We start from the raw sequence: 6933 nt of genomic DNA, 5'->3' as shown, positions 1-6933 counted from the left end.
AGCCCTCCCTCCCCCCTCTTTATATAGGGGTCCTGGGGGGGCGCCGGCCCCCTAGAGATCCAATCTCAAGGGGGGCGGCCAAAGGGGGGGACTTGCCCCCCAAGTCAGGTGGGGCGCGCCCCACCCCTAGGGTTTCCAACCCTAGGCGCAGGGGGAGGCCCAAGGGGGGGGGCGCCAGCCCATAAGGGGCTGGTTCCCTTCCCACTTCAGCCCATGGGGCCCTCTTGGATAGGTGGCCCCACCCGATGGACCCCCGGGACCCTTCTGGTGGTCCCAGTACAATACCGGTGACCCCCGAAACTTTCCCGGTGGCCGAAACTAAACTTCCTATATACAAATCTTCACCTCCGGACCATTCCGTAACTCCTCGTGACGTCCTGGATCTCATCTGGGACTCCGAACAAATTTCGGGTTACCGCATACTAATGTCTAAACAACCCTAGCGTCACCGAACCTTAAGTGTGTAGACCCTACAGGTTTGGGAATCACGTAGACATGACCGAGACAGCTCTCCGGCCAATAACCAACATCGGGATCTGGATGCCCATGTAGGCTCCCACATGTTCCATGATGATCTCATCGAATGAACCACGATGTCGTGGATTCAAGTAATCCCGTATACAATTCCCTTTGTCAATCGGTAGTTACTTGCCCGAGAATCGATTGTCGGTATCCCAATACCTCGTTCAATCTCGTTACCGACAAGTCACTTTACTCGTACCATAATGCATGATCCCGTGAACAACCACTTGGTCACATTGAGCTCATTATGATGATGCATTACCGAGTGGGCCTAGAGAAACCTCTCCGTCGTACAGAGTGACAAATCCCAGTCTTGATCCGTGTCAACCCAATAGATACTTTCGGGGATACCTGTAGTATACCTTTATAGACCCAGTTACGTTGTGATGTTTGGTACACCTAAAGCACTCCTACGGTATCCGAGAGTTACACGATCTCATGGTCTAAGGAAATGATACTTGACATTGGAAAAGCTCTAGCAAACGAACTACACGATCTTGTGCTATGCTTAGTATTGGGTCTTGTCCATCACATCATTCTCCTAATGATGTGATCCCGTTATCAATGACATCCAATGTCCATAGTCAGGAAACCATGACTTTCTGTTGATCAACGAGCTAGTCAACTAGAGGCTCATTAGGGACATGTTTTGGTCTATGTATTCACACATGTATTACGATTTCCGGATAACACAATTATAGAATGAATAATAGAAAATTATCATGAACAAGGAATATTATAATAATCATTTTATTATTGCCTCTAGGGCATATTTCCAACAGTGTCCCACTTGCACTAGAGTCAATAATCTAGTTACACTGTGATGAATCGTACACCCATAGAGTTCTGGTGTTGATCATGTTTTGCTCGCGGAAGAGGTTTAGTCAACGGATCTACGACATTCAGATCCATATGCACTTTGCAAATATCTATGTCTCCATCTTGAACATTTTCACGAATGGAGTTGAAGCGACGCTTGATGTGCCTGGTCTTCTTGTGAAACCTGGGCTCCTTGGCAAGGGCAATAGCTCCAGTGTTGTCACAGAAGGGAGTGATCGTCCCCGACGCATTGGGTATGACTCCTAGGTCGGTGATGAACTCCTTCATCCATATTGCTTCATGCGCTGCCTCCGAGGCTACCATGTACTCCGTTTCACATGTAGATCCTGCCACGACGCTTTGCTTGCAACTGCACCAGCTTACTGCCCCACCATTCAAAATATACACGTATCCGGTTTGTGACTTAGAGTCATCCAGATCTGTGTCGAAGCTAGCTCGACGTAACCCTTTACGACGAGCTCTTCGTCACCTCCATAAACAAGAAACATATCCTTAGTCCTTTTCAGGTACTTCAGGATATTCTTGACCGCTGTCCAGTGTTCCATGTCGAGATTACTTTGGTACCTTCCTACCAAACTTACGGCAAGGTTTACATCAGGTCTGGTACACAGCATGGCATACATAATAGACCCTATAGCCGAGGCATAGGGGATGACACTCATCTTTTCTCTATCTTCTGCCGTGGTCGGGCATTGAGCCGAGCTCAATTTCACACCTTGCAACACAGGCAAGAACCCCTTCTTGGACTGATCCATATTGAACTTCTTCAATATCTTATAAAAGTATGTGCTTTGTGAAAGACCTATGAGGCGTCTCGATCTATCCCTATAGATCTTGATGCCTAATATGTAAGCAGCTTATCCAAGGTCCTTCATTGCAAAACACTTATTCAAGTAGGCCTTAATGTTGTCCAAAAGTTCTATATCGTTTCCCATCAAAAGTATGTCATCTACATATAATATGAGAAATGCTACAGAGCTCCCACTCACTTTCTTGTAAATGCAGGCTTCTCCATAAGTCTGCATAAACTCAAACGCTTTGATCATCTCATCAAAGCGAATGTTCCAACTCCGAGACGCTTGCACCAGCCCATAAATGGATCGCTGGAGCTTGCATACCTTGTTAGCATTCTTAGGATCGACAAAACCTTCCGGCTGCATCATATACAGTTCTTCCTTAAGATAGCCGTTAAGGAATGCCGTTTTGACGTCCATTTGCCATATCTCATAATCATAGTATGCGGCAATTGCTAACATGATTCGGACGGACTTCAGCTTCGCTACGGGAGAGAAAGTCTCATCGTAGTCAACCCCTTGAACTTGCCGATAACCCTTAGCGACAAGTCGAGCTTTATAGATGGTAACATTACCATCCGTGTCCTTCTTCTTCTTAAAGATCCATTTGTTGTCTATTGCTCGCCGATCATTGGGCAAGTCTGTCAAAGTCCACACTTTGTTTTCATACATGGATCCTATCTCGGATTGCATGGCTTCAAGCCATTTGTTGGAATCTGGGCCCGCCATCGCTTCTTCATAGTTCGAAGGTTCACCATTGTCTAACAACATGATTTCTAGGACAGGGTTGCCATACCATTCTGGTGTGGAACGTGTCCTTGTGGACCTATGAAGTTCAGTAGCAACTTGATCCGAAGTACCTTGATCATCATCATTAACTTCCTCTCCAGTCGGTGCAAGCACCACAAGAACATCTTCCTGAGCTGCGCTACTTTCCGGTTCAAGAGGCAGTACTTCATCGAGTTCTACTTTCCTCCCACTTATTTCTTTCGAGAGAAACTCTTTCTCCAGAAAGGACCTATTCTTGGCAACAAAGATCTTGCCTTCGGATCTAAGGTAGAAGGTATACCCAATGGTTTCCTTAGGGTATCCTATGAAGACGCATTTTTCCGACTTGGGTTCGAGCTTTTCAGGTTGAAATTTCTTGACATAAGCATCGCATCCCCAAACTTTTAGAAACGACAACTTAGGTTTCTTCCCAAACCATAATTCATACGGTGTCATCTCAACGGATTTAGACGGTGCCCTATTTAAAATGAATGTAGCTGTCTCTAGAGCGTATCCCCAAAATGATAGCGGTAAATCGGTGGGTGACATCATAGATCACACCATATCCAATAGAGTACGATTACGACGTTCGGACACACCGTTACGCTGAGGTGTTCCAGGCGGCGTGAGTTGTGAAACGATTCCACATTTCCTTAAGTGCGTACCAAATTCGTGACTTAAATATTCTCCTCCACGATCTGATCGTAAGAACTTTATTTTTCAGTCACGTTGATTCTCTACCTCATTCTGAAATTCCTTGAACTTTTCAAAGGTCTCCGACTTGTGTTTCATCAAGTAGACATTCCCATATCTACTTAAGTCATCAGTGAGAGTGAGAACATAACGATAGCCACCGCGAGCCTCAACGCTCATTGGACCGCACACATCAGTATGTATAATTTCCAATAAGTTGGTTGCTCGCTCCATTGTTCCGGAGAACGGAGTCTTGGTCATTTTACCCATGAGGCATGGTTCACACGTGTCAAATGATTCGAAATCAAGAGACTCCAAAAGTCCATCTGTATGGAGCTTCTTCATGCGTTTGACACCAATGTGACCAAGGCGGCAGTGCCATAGATATGTGGGACTATCATTATCAATCTTACATCTTTTGGTATTCACACTATGAATATGTGTAACATCACGTTCGAGATTCATTAAGAATAAACCATTGACCAGCGGGGCATGACCATAAAACATATCTCTCATATAAATAGAACAACCATTATTCTCGGATTTAAATGAGTAGCCATCTCGTATTAAACGAGATCCAGATACAATGTTCATGCTCAAAGCTGGCACTAAATAACAATTATTGAGGTTTAAAATGTAGAGGTAGCGTGCCGACGGCGATCACATCAACCTTGGAACCATTCCCGACGCGCATCGTCACCTCGTCCTTCGCCAGTCTCCGTTTATTCCGCAGCTCCTGTTTTGAGTTACAAATATGAGCAATCGCACCGGTATCAAATACCCAGGAGCTACTACGAGTACTGGTAAGGTACACATCAATTACATGTATATCACATATACCTTTAGTGTTGTCGGCCTTCTTGTCTGCTAAGTACTTGGGGCAGTTCAGCTTCCAGTGTCCGCTTCCCTTGCAATAAAAGCACTCAGTCTCAGGTTTGGGTCCATGCTTTGGCTTCTTCCCGGCAACTGGCTTACCGGGCACGGCAACGCCCTTGCCGTCCTTCTTAAAGTTCTTTTTACCCTTGCCTTTCTTGAAACTAGTGGTTTTATTTACCATCAACACTTGATGTTCCTTTTTGATTTCCACCTCCGCTGATTTCAGCATTGAAAATACATCAGGAATAGTTTTCACCATCCCCTGCATATTGTAGTTCATCACAAAGCTCTTGTAGCTCGGTGGGAGCGACTGAAGGATTCTGTCAATGACTGCCTCGTCCGGGAGGTTAATGTCCATCTGGGACAAGCGGTTGTGCAACCCAGACATTTTGAGTATGTGCTCACTAACAGAACTATTTTCCTCCATCTTACAACTATAGAACTTGTCGGAGACTTTATATCTCTCAACCCGGGCATGAGCTTGGAAAACCATTTTCAGCTCTTTGAACATCTCATATGCTCCTTGTTGCTCAAAACGCTTTTGGAGCCCCGGTTCTAAGCTGTAAAGCATGCCGCACTGAACAAGGGAGTAGTCATCAACACGCGACTGCCAAGCGTTCATAACGTCTTGGTTCGCTGGGACGGGTGCTTCACCTAACGGTGCTTCTAGGACATATGCTTTCTTGGCAGCTATGAGGATGATCCTCAGGTTCCGGACCCAGTCCGTATAGTTGCTGCCATCATCTTTCAGCTTGGGTTTCTCTAGGAACACGTTGAAGTTGCGGTTGACATGAGCGTGGGTCATTTGATCTACAAGACATTTTGCAAAGGTTTTAGACTATGTTCATGATAATTAAGTTCATCTAATCAAATTATTTAATGAACTCCCACTCAGATAGACATCCCTCTAGTCATCTAAGTGATCCATGATCCGAGTCAACTAGACCATGTCCGATCATTACGTGAGACGGACTAGTCGTCATCGGTGAACATCTTCATGTTGATCGTATCTTCTATACGACTCATGTTCGACCTTTCGGTCTCTTGTGTTCCGAGGCCATGTTTGTACATGCTAGGCTCGTCAAGTCAACCTAAGTGTTTTGCATGTGTAAATCTGTCTTACACCCGTTGTATGTGGACGTTAGAATCTATCACACCCGATCATCACGTGGTGCTTCGAAACAACGAACTTTCGCGACGGTGCACAGTTAGGGGGAACACTTTCTTGAAATTATTATGAGGGATCATCTTATTTACTACCGTCATTCTAAGCAAATAAGATGCAAAAACATGATAAACATCACATGCAATCAAATAGTGACATGATATGGCCAATATCATTTTGCTCCTTTTGATCTCCATCTTCGGGGCGCCATGATCATCATCGTCACCGGCATGACACCATGATCTCCATCATCATGATCTCCATCATCATGTCTCCATGAAGTTGTTCGCCAACTATTACTTCTACTACTATGGCTAATGTTTAACAATAAAGTAAAGTAATTACATGGCGTTTATTCAATGACACGCAGGTCATACAATAATTAAGACAACTCCTATGGCTCCTGCCGATTGTCATACTCGTCGACATGCAAGTCGTGATTCCTATTACAAGAACATGATCAATCTCATACATCACATATATATAATTCATCACATCCTTTTGGCCATATCACATCACAAGGCACATGCTGCAAAAACAAGTTAGACATCCTCTAATTGTTGTTGCATGTTTTTACGTGGCTGCAATAGGGTTCTAGCAAGAACGTTTCTTACCTACGTCAAAACCACAATGTGATATGCCAATTTCTATTTACCCTTCATAAGGACCCTTTTCGTCGAATCCGATCCGACTAAAGTGGGAGAGACAGACACCGGCTAGCAACCTTATGCAACTAGTGCATGTCAGTCGGTGGAACCTGTCTCACATAAGCGTACGTGTAAGGTCGGTCCGGGCCGCTTCATCCCACGATGCCGCCGAAACAAGATAAGACTAGTAGTGGCAAGTAAATTGACAAAATCTACGCCCACAAAAAAAATTGTGTTCTACTCGTGCATAGAAACTACGCATAGACCTAGCTCTGATTCCATTGTTGGGGAACATTGCAGAAAATAAAAAAATTCTACGCTTCACCAAGATCAATCTATGGAGTCATCTAGCAACAGAGAGAGGAGTGCATCTACATACCCTTGTAGATCGCGAGCGGAAGCGTTCAAGAGAACGGGGTTGAGGGAGTCGTATTCGTCGTGATACAAATCACCGAAGATCCTAGTGCCGAACGAACGACACCTCCGCGTTCAACACACGTACGGTTGGGGAAGACGTATCCTCCTTCTTGATCCAGCAAGGGGGAAGGAGAGGTTGATGGAGATCCAGCAGCACGACGGCGTGATGGTGGAAGTAGCGGGGAATCTCGGCAGGGCTTCGCCAAGCTCA

This window comes from Triticum dicoccoides, chromosome 3B (genome assembly GCF_002162155.2).
Source record: "Triticum dicoccoides isolate Atlit2015 ecotype Zavitan chromosome 3B, WEW_v2.0, whole genome shotgun sequence".
Lineage (NCBI taxonomy): Eukaryota > Viridiplantae > Streptophyta > Magnoliopsida > Poales > Poaceae > Triticum > Triticum dicoccoides.
This window is presented reverse-complemented; position numbering follows the sequence as displayed.